Consider the following 16,025-nt stretch of genomic DNA (forward strand, 5'->3'; position numbering starts at 1 on the left):
TAATGTGTGTGTGCCCTGGCCAAGGGGGTGCTGTTGTACTGTGTGGTGGTATACAGGGGCAGTTAGCAGGATCCCCATAGTTTCAACCATGAAAGAGTTCAGAAAATTGCCTTCTGTTAGTGAGAATTTATTAATTTTGAATTAGTGTGGACCAAGGGAAGATATAGACTCAGGGACATATTTCAAAATCAACTTGTAGTTTCAGATGATCCCTTAGTGTTTGGATAGAATTATTTTTATTGGATGCTAAGTACATCTCTAAATCTATCTTTCCCTATAGAGTTAAATAAATATTTCTCTTGCCCTTTTTGTCCACTTTCCAGTATATGGAAATAAGTCACATTAAGGGAGTGGGTAGAAGCCTGGTGTTGACCAAGAGTTATTAGTCAGGTGGAATGTTACATGGTTCTAAAGACCAAAGTAGCAGTCCTTTAGAAATCTTAGCCAAAGACTGGTGTCCAAGGATGGCCAAAAGAAATAATTTAGTCAAAAGACAATTTATTTAAAGTTTCATGGCTTCCTAGAGAGAGATCATAGCACAAACAACCTTAGTTTTATTTCATCCTTTAGGCAAGTATTATACTGATGATTTTCCCTGAAAACAAAAATGCTGAGAAGATTTTATATAAATAGAGGTTTGTGGATTATAACTTGGTCCTCATGGGATGTCTGAGGTACTTCAGTGTTCCCTCACTAAACCTGCAGTTATTTTCTGAATTTAAAACTGGAACCTTCCAGAAAAGACCAGAGTCATGATCCCACTCTTCCACCTGTGATTCTCATAACTTCTTCTGTATCAGACATTGTGTAGCCTCTCAGAGGGCTTTCCAATATTTCAAATATTATTATCATTTCAATATTGTTTCCAATATTTCAATATTTCCACATTTCAAAGCCTGTCCCTGAGGTAGCAGTGCTTATATCTTTGATGATCACCTGTGATAAATATGTGGAAACCAACAGCCAGGGATGAATTCAGTGACATGTAATATTAGCTATTTTAGATGTTTGCATTAGCCTGAATTTCCCTTTGATAATATAGACTAGAAAAAAATGCTTTATTCTTCTTAGCATATATGATGAAATGAACAGACCTTTTTAACTCAAATTTGCTTTCCTTAAAAACTTATTTTGAAACTTCTTATTCATATTGATTACATTTGTTTAAGGTAAATTTGTCAGCAAAAAGTACAATTATGTAGCAGTTAATCCTTAAATAGTAAATAACATCTATAATTTAAAAAAATAATGTCAGCAGTTAAAATCCTAACTGCCAAGCACTATTGGTTGTGCATGCTAATGCTGTACTGCTTAAAATTCATTTATTCACTTTTAATATGAAACATACAAAGTATTATCACACAATTTTCTATAATCCTTCACTGCACAACCAATAAACATTTTACCATTTTTACAGTAGTATATTTAAGTAATATTTTATTTCTTCAAACCTCACAATTATAATACATATAAGGATATTTTTTCTATTAAATATTCATTTTATCGGAGCTAAATTTCTTTACAAACATGTTTGCATGTATAAAATAAATTTGATATTCAAATAAAGGAAATCAATAATTATAACCATTGTTTAAAACCAAAAAAATAACTAGATATTTTATATTACATATTGCAATAATCACAATGTACTGGATTGAGGCAGAGATGAGACTCTTATTTGATGTGGGAAGCCACTGTTCTAACAAGAATCTTCGCCTTTTTTCACTCTGTTCCTAGAATACCAATATGATAGATAGTAATTTTAGAACTATGACAGATTGAGAAGAAGTTCTTTAAATCTCAATGAATAGTTATAAGGATAGTGTTTGCATATACAAAAAATGACAAGAATTTCTAAAGATATTAATGTCACAAAGTTTCTGAATTCTGAAGTGTCCAAGCTTTCTTCATTAAACGTACTATAAAACACATTTTTTAAAATGTCCCTGTTTTTAATGGCTTATAATAGTGATACAGAACCAGTTAATAATGATTGATTGATCAATTCCTAATTGCAAAGCCTTCAATCAAGGACTATCAACTGATTCCATGAATTTCCTTCACTTTTACCAAATTTTCCTAGCTTAGGGAATGCACCATAGGACTCTGACTTCCTCCCCCTCTGCTTTCCTATGCAACATTCAGGTCTCCAGGTTTATGATTTCAGAAACTGTTACTAGAAAAACATATTTTTTTCATTTTAATCACAACACAGTAGTAATCAAAACACATGCAGTTGTCTTTTGGATAAGAAGAAAGTACTTGAAATACAGTCAATAGCTTTGAGTAGTCATCTAATTTAGCAATTAGTTTGTCTGAGTAAATTCAATGGAAACTGCTTTCTGGAGTACCTGATGTAAAGCTCTGACTTCACAACTGACTGTTCCATTTAAAAAATCAATTGTCAGCATAAAGAACCTTTTCAATCAGGGTACAATCAACTCAAAATGATGAGTTAAGAACTCTTTTTGAAAGTAATGGAATTAAGGATGACCATTGGTATTTTATTTTTTTATTATTTAAAAAGTATATTATTGTTTTATGTTGAATAGAAGTTTAACTTTACATTAACCCCAATGCTGAGTCGCTGCTAATCTTATGTTATTATTACCCATTGAAACTTCACACAGTATTAGCTATATTTATATGTTTGTAATATTCTGAAAGAATTTTGAAAATTAGAACCTTCATATTTTTCCTTTAGTTAATTAGAAAAATCTATAGCCATTTATATGCTAAAACTTCATATCTTTCTCTTAAAAATAATGCAGAATATTATTTATTTCACAGAATGAAGTCCCACAGTATAGCCAGCTCCTACTAGATTCAGATTTGTTTTATAAATTAAAATCATTGAGATTTAATTTTTTGCAGGATTATTGTCTAGGATATAATTATGCAGCATAATATTACAAACAATTATATTAAGTAAGAAAAATAACTTGACCGAACTATTTACTTAGTAATATCAAATAACAATAATAGGAAAACAAATAGAATCCATTTTAGTCTCAATAAAACATGCTTACCACTTAGCAGAAGGCATATGGATAAATTCTGGCTTTTGTAATCATTAACTGTATGTCTGTAGTCACCTTACCTGACATCTTTAAGCTGGTAGAATTGTAAAATTTTGCAATGATTTTGGAAAACAGATCAGGGCTCCTAAAAAGATTAAGCAGAGATTTACCATATGATTCAAGAATTCCATTCCTGTCTACTCAAGAGAAGAGAAAATGTAGGTCCACACAAAATCTTGTACATGAATGTACATAATAGAATTATTCATTATGTCTAAAAAGTGAAGTAACTCAAATATTCACTAACTGATAAATAGAAGAATAAATTGTGATATTTTCATACAGTGAATTATTATTCAGACACAAAAGAGGACTGAAAAAGTGAATATGGATAAACTTTTTAAATATTATGCTAATTGAAAGAAATTATCACAATAGAAAGCATTGTATGATTAAATGATATGATGAATACTGAGAAAATGTTATATTTTTATTAAAAAATAGATTTTCATTTGTATATAGAACATTCTTTATACTAAACCATTATTATTAGTTACTAGAGCCTAATTGCACCTAACCAATGGTTTTCCAAATACTGTGCTAGCTAATTATAATCTTTTCCTTGATATCTGTATGTCTGCAAAATTTTATCAGTTTTACACTTTTTAGTTCCTCACCCACTGTTAGTTCCCCAACACGCTGCCTCTACCATTCCACTGAAATGCTCTTGGTATCTTGGTATGCTCCTTGCATATTCAGAAACCAGCAATCTTTTTATCAGTTTTTATCTCACTTGGTCACTTAAGAGCACATATCTACATTGTTTACCCCTTTTCTTTTCTCCCCTCTCTTGATTTTCCAAGAATCTCTCTTACTACTCTCATTCCAGGATTTCTGTATCTTTCTTTAAAAGGTATATTCTTCTGGGATCTTACCCAGTTCCTTTTTCTTCTCATTTCTCCCCTTTCTCTGCATCCTCCTGTCTCATGGCTTCATGATAGCCACCAATTTGTCTTTCAGGATGTTTCCTCTGAGACTGAGAACCGTCAGTCTACCTTTGTACTGGGCCACAAACATGGACATTCAACTCAAAATGGCCAGAACAGAACTCCATCTTAATTAGTCCCCTCTTTCTATGATTCGCACTCCATTCTGTTCTCTCTAGTTGCCTCAGATTTTACCTGGAGTATCATTTTAAGCATCCTTTGTTATTAGTACTAATCCATTAGTAAAGTCTTAATTTTATCTTCTAAACTCTGTTAAATCTGTGCACTGCTCTTGATTGCATGGTCACTGTATTAGCTATGAACATTAGAACAACTGTTTCCCAAACATTTCTGCAATCACTGGTTCAGAAAATGACTGAGGACAGTGACCTATAGTTGCCATGTCCAATTCCTCTCTTAAACAAAATTGCACATCACACTAATGCCTGAATCACGTGTTTGCTACCCCCTGAAATGCTCTTGCAAAGTCACTAGTTATGTTTTGTGGCAGTATTTGATAGAGAGTTAACAATCTTTTGGAAGACTGGTTATGTCAGTAACCATTTTAAACCCATTTTGTAATCACTATTCTATTATGATGAAGTCAGATTTCTCGGATTTTGGGGTAAATGTGGAAATCTGACAACCTACGTACCTCTTTTCTAAAACCCTTCTAAAATAGAAATAAATGAATTTAAGTATATTAAATCACAAGGAAAAAGTCCAGTACATTTTTAAAACAGGCAAAAACAGTTAAAAGAGTGATAATGACATTAATAGCCAAAGTTGTAATACAAATGAATACAAAGAGATTTACTTATAAAATGTGAGGCTAATTCATCTGGCAGCACTTGGAGTACCTGGAAGTTGTAGTTAGCATGAAAGACAGTGACAGAGGGCCTTGGGAAATGCATGCATATTGTTTCATTCTTGCTTTAGTTTAGATGTTAAATGTCCTTCACAGACCCATGTGTAAGTCTTGCTCCCTAGCATGGCGTTATTTGGAGTTAGTGGAACCTTTGAGAGGGAAACTGGTGTGAGTTCTTAGGTCAGTGGACTGTGGACTCTAGCCCCTTCCTCCATCTCTTGTGCTTCCTGGTCATAAATGGAGTGAGGCTTTGACTCTATCACATGCTCACCACCATTGCTATCTAGCACCCACCAAAGACCTAAATGCAATGGATCCACTAGATCATGAGATGGAACCTCTAAAACCATGAGCCCAAATAAATATTTTCTTTTTATAATTATCTCAGATATTTTGTCACACTGATGAAAAGATGACTATCACAATTCCCTAAGTCAACACAGCACCCAGGTTATTCTCCTTTTCTTGTTCCCTTGCAGTATTTTCTGGGGGGAAATTGTCCCTTGCTCATTAACTCTCACCAGGGATATAAAGCAAAATAAACCACAGAGCAGAAAATAGGGGAACTAAGTTAAAATTCATGTAATGATCTTCTGTTTCAGAATATTGGTATTTAAGTACACATTACCCAGGCCAAAAACAAAACAAAACAACAACAACAACAACAACAAAACTTAGAAGACTCTTTGTATAAAATGATTGATTTTAGAGAAAATAATTTTATATACTGATTGGGCCTCCATCTGTCAAGAAGGTAATTTTCCATCTAATTAAATGGTAGAAAAATCTTCTGTTGTGCCTTCTCCATATACATGAACTACCAGGTAGCTTGAAATACACAGTATCAATGGTAAATCAATGATCATTGTACATTTTAGGAAAATCTGCAAAAGAATATTGAAATAAATAATATAGACAACAGAGAGCATGAGGAAAATACTGTAAAACTATATAAATATCTTCTACAAATTGAGGCAGTAGAATGTTAAAGCAGTATAAAATTGCTTCCAAAGGATCAATAAGAGAACAAAAAACTAACTTTAGAAAATTAAAAATATGAAAAAATATAAAATTCATAATTCAATAGAATGGTTTAAAGATAAAGTCAAGGAAATAGTCCAATAAGTAATTACATGATAGGGGAAAAGGAAATAGGAAATAAAATGATGAGACATTAGAATTTTAATCTAGAAATCCACATAATAAGAATTTCAGAGAAAAGCACTAGCCTAATATGGATAAGAGATTAATGAAATACGTAATATAAAATTATCTTCAGAAATGAAGAGCCATAATTCCAGAGTAAGCCCAACAAGTGATCACAATGAATGCAAATGCTCACTCACATGACAATCACTGCAAAATTTCTGAATATTGCTGGTGAGATGACATTAATATTTTTCACAGAAAGAAAACAAACAAATAGGTGGCATAAACTTAATGTGGATCAGCAATTCACTTACTTTTTGTACCCAAATGCCTAGATTATCATACTACTAGTGATTATTTCTGACCATAATTTCATATTCCCTGTCTGATATATTGAGTCATATCTCACATATTTGGTTAATTTTTCAGTCCATCTTGGCTGATTTTTTTTCTCTAGCTAAATGTTCCAGAGACACCCTTCTATTAGCTTATTCTTGGTGTTAACTACCACCAACCATTGAAATCTGGGTTTCTGTAGTCATAGAAGTTCATAAGCTTCCCAAATTGAACAACCCAGCCTTTGTACTCTTGTTGTCCTTGGTTTCCTAGACCAGGTGCAATTCTCCCCTAGCAAGTGTCACAACTCGATTTCAGTCACTTTAAGATTTGACATGTAAAAATAATCACTCTTTAATGATCTTTTAAGAACTTCTTTTTTGGCATATATAGTTTTTGACTGGCTCATCCATAATCTCAGCCTTATGCGGGTATATTACAAGTCCATAATGCTTTACAGACTCAATAAATGTACTCTAATCACTTGAATGTCATTTTATGAATGTGCTCTGAAGATGTAATTCGTCAGAGCAGAGCAGTTCTTGTGTGTATTTCTTGCAGTTTAGCAGCACTTAACCAGATGGCCCCCTGTAGTTTTGGAGCAGTTAATGCACCTAGAAGATAGGCTGACTTATGAGAGGAAGACAGTTGGTGGGGATCAGTGGGAGAGTTTCTCAGGCACAGAATATTGGAAAAGTGAAATAAATACTATATAATGATTCATTAAAGACCAAACTAACTTAAAGTTCTATAGTAAAATTAAAATATGCATTATAATAATCCTATAAAATGTGATGTCTTATGAATGTAAATTTTTCAGTTATTATGTGTTTCACATTGAAGTGATGGAAATTTAATCAGTTTCATTAGATATAAAACAAATCATGAGTTTTGTAATAAGGAGTCTGAAAAAAAAAATATATATATATATAAATGTACATGGCAGGTCAGTTACTATTTCTGAAAATTATCATTTTGAAATTTTATATCTTGAAATATATTATCAAACCAGCCTGAAACTCATTAAATGGATGGTAAAATCTAATTTAACTTCCTTTAAAACTCCTTTCTTTTAATCTTATAAAAGTAAATGAGCTTGTCAGTTTTTAACTATGAAAGTCTAATTTTAATTTATAAGATATATATAGTGAAACAAGATATTTGCTATCTTCTCACTACCCTAGTAATTTCCTATCATATAGATTCATTTTCATTTAATAAGAAAATTCTTTTAAGATTTTCATAGAAGAATTACATAGCTAGAGGAGATGTTTAGAATTTCTAAGAAATTTAATACATTCTTAAGATAGTAAATAGTTTTTGAAATCAAATCTTATTATTATGAGTTTTGAACATATTTATTTGTACCCATTAAAATATATGTAGCTTGGGGCTGGGGATGTGGCTTAAGCGGTAGCGCGCTCGCCTGGCATGCATGCAGGCTGGGTTTGATCCTCAGCACCACATACAAAGATGTTGTGTCCTGGGGCTGGGAATGTGGCTCAAGTGGTAGCGTGCTTGCCTGACATGCGTGGGCCCGGGTTCGATCCTCAGCACCACATACAAACAAAGATGTTGTGTCCGCCAAAAACTAAAAAATAAATATTAAAAAAATCTCTCTCTCTCTCTCTCTCTCTCTCTCTCTCTCTCTCTCTCTCTCTCTCTCTCTCTCTCTCTCTTTAAAAAATATATGTAGCTTAAAAATTTCATAATTTCCTGTCTTGAAGTAAAACATACCTCAAACATATCAAGCCAGTTTTGCATATACATTCAAGTCTTGAATTATAATTTTAAAACCCCTGCATTATTTCATTAATTCATCTATTCACTAACCAAATATTTATTTACTGCCTACTGTGTGGCAAGCCTGATGATAAATAGAGGGAGTGAAAAATGAATAAATAAGGACATGGAAGAAAGTGATGATGTCCTAGCAATAACTTCTATTTAGTATGGAGTAGTCTGGAGAAGGAAAGGCTAAAAATAATTTCTTCATTTAACAAATAATATGGAGATTCTTTTATGGACCAAGAGCTCTTCTAGAATTTTGTGTATAAAATTGAATGAAGCTATAACTCCTTGAAAAACTACTAAAAGTCAGAAAACAAAAAAGGAAACATTTCTATAATAAACAGGTAAAGAAGGGAAGCGTCTTGTAGAATTTGTAGCCAATTAGCTAATTGAAGCTCAGCTTAACTAACACTGTTTGATGGACAGTCTGTATGCAGACCTGTGGCACTTGTGTGTTGTTCTCCTCAGATCACAATCCATAACATATGTTATTTTGATGGCAAATATCAGTAGTGTAAGCCTTCTTCTGCAAAAATGCCATGTTTCTGGGACAGGAGCTCTCGATGAAACTTGGGCCAAAGCAGTCACACAGCAAAGATCAAAGTCCAGCAATGAGGAATTATAGCCCCTGTCAGAGAGGAAAACAGGGGAAGAGGTCATATGATTTCTACCAAATTCCTGTTAAAAATTCTAGGAGAATAAAATTAGCATTATTTAATAAAATTAAACATTATTATTGTTTAAGTAAGACTTTGCATAGAAATAATGAAATACAAAGGTACTTTTTGAAATCTTTCTCCATATTCATAATATTGCTACAAATTGTTCATCACAATTATATCTCTTATAATTGTCTTTGTTTACAAATTTAAAAACTTGAGAACTTATTAGTTAGGGAAAATCATATCCACTTACATCATCATATAAGAAATATTTAATATTTTTGTTGGTGATATTATTAATATCTGATAGAAAAATACTAGGAATCATAGAAGCTATTTCTAAGCCACATATTGATTTACTTTAACAAATTATAACTATCAGACTAAATTACTAAGAGAGAAATTACACTTGAGAAACTAGTCTAACCACAAATGGGATTGGATTTTTGTGTTAAACATTTGGCCTCTAATTATTTTGTTAGAATTGGTTTATTAAAGCATAATTATAACATTATCAGTAGAAAAACATGTGCTGTAATTAAATAATTTAAGTAATTGTTTCTTGAGGTCTTAATATCCTGGATTTTTTACTTCATTGTAGTAGATAAGATTTCTTTATAAATGCAACTTATCAGTAGTTTATTTTGCTAGAAACGCTAGAAAATTTAAAATTCTGTTAACATTTAATAGTTATGTTTTCCTGATATTGATGTATTAAATTTATATAAAAACATGAAACAAGACAGAAATGTAGGGGGATTAGAACATTTGTAGTTTATGACAATTATCAGTAGCAACATATTTTTGAAAATTTTGTCTTTAGAAAAATATAGATGATTTTGGAAACGGACTAATTCCAATTTTAATATAGGAAGAACTATGTATATACTGAAGTTTTGTATGTAGCATTCCAATGTTTTCAAACATAATGCATTATTTGTTTAGTTCCTCATAGTCTATACCAAGAACTTGTTCAAGCAAGCTGCTAAAATTAATAGTACTAGTATGTTTATATTGCAGACATCTCACTGTTCTTCCCAGCCCATGAAATTTTTCTCTAGGATGGGGATATTGAAATAGAGCCAGTGGTAATGTTGAGTTTTTGCCAATATTTTTTTCTCTTTAAGACAATTCCTCAATAATAAAGAACAGGAAATTGTTGAGGTATTGAAAGTGCATATTCCTGTCAAACTCAAAAAGTTGATCCAACTAAATGAATAAACTCAGAGTATGTGTTTTTGCATGAGTGTGCACACATACTTACTTACCTATGCTTTCTCAGTCTGTTTTGTGACTGAATGGTTAGACTGAATTAATTAATCATTGATTGTGTTTAACCAGATAGGCTCTCCTTGCAGAAGCGACAATGTCAAATACTTGGTTGTCCTACCACTCCCCTTCATGCATTAGCTACTCGCTTCCCTACTATAGCCCTTGCTTAACTGGTCTCTAAACATCTGTTCCACTCAGATGATGCTGGTTGGCTTTGTTGTAAATGACTTAAATAAGCATTCACTCTACCTCCTTTTATCCAAATTCAATTTTTGTGTGATATGCTCCATGGGAGCAAAAGGAGTTACCTGAAATACTTCTCCATGACTTTACAAAGTAAAGAAAGAAAATTTGTGTTTAGAGTGAGATCAGTTTGATAAAGTATCCTTCCAATAACCAGGAAGCTATGAATTACATTTTAATATAGGAGGCCAAAGTGAAAAGTCCTAAAAGTTGTTTATTTATTTGTTTTAGCAACCAACTATTGGTAACATTGCACATTTCAAGGTTACAAAGGAGTCTCATGTTGGTGCAAATTCAGAACAGAAGGCGACATTTAATTGGGCTCAATGATTAAAAAACAAAGCCAGGACAATATTTCTGAATTTCACAATGTCAGGAAGGCAACTTTTGGGAGCAGGCATCCAGGGAACTTCAGAAATCTCTTCTCTGACCTTACAGTCCTGGAATTTGAGAAATATACACCTGTTTTCCTGTAGTAAGATACTATTTATGGTCACTACAACATCAAAAATCAACTTTAAAAAGCAGTAAATATAAGGTAAACAAAATGATTACAAAGCTATATCAAGCCCCCCAGATCTGAGGAACAAAGAGGAAAGATGTTAAGAGGGAGAAGAGAAAAAGCTACACATGAGAGGACAGGGGCATAATGCTAACCAGTGTTTTAAGAAAATATTTACTCCAGAGAAACAATAGTACTTCATAGACTATCCTTTCAACACCCAAATCACAATTATAAGCATAATTTTATATTTTTTTCTCTCAATCCTCTTTTTTCCCAAGTGAAGTTCAGAATAGGGTAACTGAGCTCAGTTTTTACCACCACACAGCTGCAGTTCTATTCTGAAGGGTCCAAAGTCTTGAGTCCTTTCTGGTTTCCTTCTTACTGCTCTGGAAATCTTTGTTTAGTTCAAGATGCCTTCCAGCCTCAATACTCCATGTCACCTCAGCTTTTTCTAATGTTAGTGGATTCCCTCTGCTACTCTTCTATTATTACTGATATCACAAACAATTTGTAACATTATTCTTAAATAACTATGGGGTTTATTCCTTCGTGGAGTTACCTCTAAATCTAACATAAGACCCTAAAGGATTTCAAGTCAATTGAGGTAAAAATAGAACCACAACAAATGACATATTCAATTGTTTTTTAAGAAACAGAAATGTGACATTTTTTAAAAAATGGGATTATGCTTTATTCGTTTGCTGAGCTTGGACTGGGCTACCCGAAATATTGCAGAAACCTACCAACCACAATTTTGATTTTATTTTTTATTCTGAGGACTAAAAAATTAAAATTGAAATTGATCTACCCATTCATTTCCTGTTTATTGGATGAGTGCCCATAGATTGCATTACCTATATCTTAATTTTCAAAATAAACTTTTTGCAGAATCTTTCATTTTATCACCATGTAAACAGATGTGATTTTTATTCTTTTTCCTTTTCATTGAACATTTACCTCATTTGAGATTTTTCACTTGATTTAATTTAACTTTTTTTTTTTTTTTTTTGCTGATAGACACAGCTGTTGCTACCTGTATCTGGATGTAATTTTTATGGTTTGCCTAGAAGCTGTAAACACAATAGTGGTATATTTTCCTGCTGTTCCTTTATCATTTTATGTATATCTATTTTCAAGAAATTGAATTCATAAGTTATCAGAGAATTCTTTTGTCTCAGATTTTCATCTATACTCACTTTTTATTTACAGTTCTGGGAATATTTTATGATTAATTAATGCATAAAATGCCAGAACCTTTTTAGAAAATTTTCAGGGTTTCAAAAATGCACATTGATGTAGATTATTTAGTTGTTGCAATAAATTTTGTTATGTCATGTCAATTCCCAAATGTAATGTAAGAATGATAAATTAGCCTTGATGACCTAGAATCTAATGAACATTCATTGTTTTAATCGTCACACAAATTTAAGACCATGTATTCAGTATCGGTTACATTATTTTCAGGATGCAGTACAAAATGAAAATGTAGAGCCTCATTCATAAGTTACAAAGAATTTCAAGACTATAGCTCTAGGTAATGCATAGTCTTCTTCACAAACACACAGGGAACTTCAGAAATGTGTTTGTGTGTTTCCTTTTTCTTTTTTATTAAGTCCTAGTGTTTGGTTTGAAAGCAAATTCTTTTTGAGAAAAGCAAAACTAACGAATATCTGTACCTAATCTTTTAAAAGTTATAGACTGTTAGAGCCATAGAAATAAAAGTTATTAGTAAAAGCACACAGCCAACATCAGATTGAAACTATGGAAATCCTATGTGAACTCCATGACAGGAACTAATATTTCAGCTATATCTCTATATTTGGATGTCTCTGGATATCATTTTTACATTATTTTAGCCTAAAACCTAACTTCAGAAAATTCTAGTTATTGCCCCAAATTTCAACTTAAATAAATCATCCCGAGATAGCTCTATTTTCTATTCTTCTTGGTGGAACCATGTGAAATTGTCTATGTACAGCTTTTTTTGCCTTACAACAATGAGAGTTTCGTGTGTTTCTACCTAACATGATAGCCTATTAAATATATGAAAGTAGAAACCATGAAACATACACTCTAAACATTCTCAAACACATACATATAACCCTTTCCAAACATCCCAGCAGGTCTTCTGTCCCCCAGGCTAATTATTCTTGACTCTTCACTCATTTTTCATATGGGAAATTTTATAGACTCTTCAATATGTCAGCTGAGTGGCTGTAATAATTTCATTTGTTAATCTTTCCCTCACAATTTGGCAGTCGTTATTGAAAAGAATGATCCATATGTTGATAAATGATCCATATGTCCATGGTGAACATGGCTTACTAGTTCTTTGGTCTAAAACAGTGGAAACCCTGACTCTGAAATTTTTTTCTAAAAATCTTCTGAACAGTAGGTATACCAGCATAAATTTGTGCAATTTACATGTGAGACCTAAAGAATATTAATGTCACATATTCTTATCTCTATTGCCAGCATGTAATCCCCTCAATAATATACTATCTTTTCACCTCTTTATATTTTTATATCTTACTGTTTCCATCATTCTTTTCATTAAAAATTCAGCAGTTTCCTTTGAGAATCATAATTCTTGCCTTATCTGAATCAATCCTGCGGTGTTCTTTCATAGTCATATCTTACATAGTGCTCAAAAAACTGCATAATCTTGGTATATGAATACAATTATATGAATACAATTCTGTAGGGCCATGTATAACATCAAAGAATTAATCAATAAATATTGTTCTGCTAAAGAGTATGGTCTAAATATATAATTTTATGCTGGTTTCAACTAAGGCCAAAATAGTGTTGATACAGTCATGCAGCACTGGATTTCCAGAATTCTCATCAGAAAATTTTATACAAAAGTTACGCATGAGAAAATTCTTGCTCATATTGAGCTGCTATATCCACTTGGGCCCTGTAGAAACCCTACTATTGGCAAACAAAAACAGCAACAAGCTATTAAGTCTAAATTATTGGTAGCTTAACCCAAACAAAGTTTGTTTGCTTGCATCAAGTCCCGTGTCAATCAGGCCGCCCTCCTCTATTGCTAAGCTGTGATACACACTGCATAAAACCTTCAAGGTACTATAGTCAGAAAAGGAGTTTGAGAATAGGGCAGAACTTTTTCCTGCCTCAGTCCCACAGTGATACAGGCACTTCAGCTCATCATCTATTCGTTAGATACTTTCACATGATGCCAATATAACTGGAAGTCTGAAATATCTGGGAGTGAATGAATATTTGCTGGGATTTAAATGTCTCGATGCCTTTGTATTTTCTTAAGATGTTCCCTGACTCTTCTTCTAAAACTTTACATAGAATTATATATTAAAAAAACACCCTAATTTAAATGAATGATTTTCTTACATTTCAAGTAACTTTCTGTGAAATGTTATTCTCCAGTAACAAACTTGTCATAACAAATTGACTACAAAGAACCTCATGCTGTATTTTCTGAAAGTGGCTGTAATGCCAAAATTACATCAACTGAAGGATGGACATCTACTTTGACCGACTAACAGGTGTGAAGCAGGGGTGCTATTATCTTTGTTCTCTCTGAACTTCATGGTCAGGTTCAGCAGACACAGGGGCATGCTCAAGATTTCAAATCTAAAAGATTTCTAATGATGGAGTGAATAGATGAAATTTAAGACCTTCAGAGCAGAGACTGTGCTTTCTTCATCCTTTCGTCCTTCACATTGAGCTCTGAACTAGGTACTAGCTGGGTTTTATAAATTACGTTTTATTGACAGGATATGAAATCTTCATCCACCTGCCAGACAGACAGTCCAAAGCAGGCCCTTAAGTTCAGCACATCCAAAATGAGTTTGTTGTTTTTTTTTTTTTTTCCCTCAGAATCTTGCTCTACCTTCAGAGGTCCAAATTTCTGTTACAGATACCACCTGTCAGACAATCATCTGTACATAATATTTTAGAGTCTGTGCTGGGTCTTCCATATTCATTACTCTCTGTAGTCACATTTCAAGGATGGTTGCCTCCAATTCATGCCTTTCTCTCAATTTTATGTTCTCCAGTCTAAGTCATGTACATATTAGCTCTCAAGTGAGCTATTATGATGGCCTCCAAGCATCCAAGCTCTCCTTTTTCCGAATGACAGTTCTGTCAGAATTTCTTGTTAAAGTAGAACTTAGACCCTATTTCTCTAGATATGTTCTGGTGACACTCGAATGAGGTCATTTAATAAGTGTTACAGATGGGGAAGAGAAAACTTAGATTAAACAATGTTGAATCGGGCTCTTGCCATTTTGATATGCATTGAACATTTATAAAAAGGCATTTCATATATAGAATGTTTCTAATCTGTTTAACAAAAGAACCTGTTTTCTTAGAAGCATTCTTTCAGAACTTCCATATTTCAAATTTTGGGGGATTTCTCATTACAAAAAAAATTCCAAATATATTAATATTGTATTCAAGGCTCCAAACAACAGACTTAGTGGACATTTCAAGTCTATCTTTTCTTCCATTTTCTCCTATGTATTTTTTTTTTTTTTTTTTTTTGCTTAGGTCCATTTTAAATCTTAACTTGTCAGTCTTCCACTCTATGTCTTTAGTCTTACAAGTTTTTTTCACCTTAATTCAGTTTTTTATCTTTTGAAAAAATATAAGTCCTTAATCATGAATAAATCCACCTCCTTCTCTATTGAGATTTATTAAGATTTCCCTGCTTTTACATAACAAAGTCCTTAGTTATCTCTCCATAGGATGTTTCTATAGAAGGATAGAAAAGTTCTACTTTAATGGCATATTCACTATATACCCAGTAAAGGACAACATATTTCCTAGTTTATTTAATCATTTCATTAATTTGGTGAGAAAATATTAGTAAACCTAATTCCATGTGTACAATTTTTCTCAGCTATTTACTAGCCAAACTATGATTTAAAGTCAAATGTACCTGTTACCAAAATTTCCTTCTGTTGATTACACTATATTCCACATAACTTTATTTTTGTAAAAATATCTTTTTTAAAAATTCTGATTTGTTATAGATGATGGCAGAATGCAAATCATTTCATATTACATATTTAGAGCACAATTTTTCAAATCACTGATTGTATATAAAGTATTTTCACACTATTTGTGTATTCATACATGTACTTAGGGTAATGATGTCTAACTCATTCCACCATCATTCCTACCCTTTTGCCCCCTCCTTTCCTCTCC

The 16,025-nt window shown here is 32.5% G+C and overlaps 1 protein-coding gene across 1 annotated transcript in view; it reads left to right on the plus strand.

The window, feature by feature from the left end:
- Gpc5 (glypican 5) overlaps positions 1 to 16,025 on the plus strand; it is a 601,303-nt gene that overhangs the window by 397,243 nt on the left and 188,035 nt on the right. The gene's annotated exons all lie outside the window — the stretch shown is intronic.

Source organism: Callospermophilus lateralis, chromosome 12 (assembly GCF_048772815.1).
Source record: "Callospermophilus lateralis isolate mCalLat2 chromosome 12, mCalLat2.hap1, whole genome shotgun sequence".
In the NCBI taxonomy this organism is placed as follows: Eukaryota; Metazoa; Chordata; class Mammalia; order Rodentia; family Sciuridae; genus Callospermophilus; species Callospermophilus lateralis.